This window comes from Rhopilema esculentum, chromosome 10 (assembly GCF_057945365.1).
Source record: "Rhopilema esculentum isolate cy_ngs chromosome 10, ASM5794536v1, whole genome shotgun sequence".
Classification (NCBI taxonomy): Eukaryota; Metazoa; Cnidaria; class Scyphozoa; order Rhizostomeae; family Rhizostomatidae; genus Rhopilema; species Rhopilema esculentum.
The window spans coordinates 2,268,257-2,269,143 of record NC_142824.1 but is presented as its reverse complement, the minus strand read 5'-3'; positions in this window follow the sequence as shown (position 1 = coordinate 2,269,143).

Here is an 887-nt window from a genome sequence, read left to right as displayed (position 1 = left end):
ATCTTGTTCTAAGTCTTATAATCCTCTTTCTGCAAAGTTTGCATATTGCAATCAATATGATTGATTAAAGGATACTTTTTGCCTAGAAACTGAAGCATATCACAAACATGTCATTGTAAAGTTCTTTTGCTTATGAGAAAGCCCAAGCTGGCTAGATGGATGTCTTAAGGCTCTTTGACAAGTGAAACACGCTTAGTTGGAGGCTGCCTTGGATTTTTTCTGGATAAATTGTCTTTTCTTATTTTCGAACGAATAGCTACATTAGTAATAATAACTTATTTGTGAGTTCGAAACATTGTCAATTATAAAAAATAATTGATTAAAAGATTTATCGTTTTTGTAATGTTGCAATGCCCCCGGGCAGGGACACCGGAACGACCAACGGGCAAGGGGGGCAGGATTGAGTAAAAGGGCATTTTAAAGATAACTCCCAGCTTCCACTTATTCCTTCTATTGACTGCAATTATATTTCAATCTTTTCGATAAGGATTTATTTTACAGGTTTTTAGAAATGTCGTCAATAATTAAGGACTATATTCAGAATTTCATATGAATATCTCTGTTTACTACAATACACCCTCGGGGATGTGCTCTTGTATATTTAGGAAAGGGATGCTTCGGGTACATTTGGGTAAGAAATGCGTTTTTTGGGTGATGAACTGATGGAACGTTTCTTTGCGTTTCAAAAACCAGAGAGAATCTAAAAGAGAATTTTAACAAACAAATCAGTTAGAGGACGAGCCGTACTTCAGGTAGAAGGCACCATTTAGCAGTATTATAATTTAGCGGAATTAGTTGGTATGTCTAACATAGGAAACGTCAAAAGCCATTTCTTGCCCAACCCACGCATAAGACAATCTTTTTGAAAACAGAAGGCTTTTCTTCGA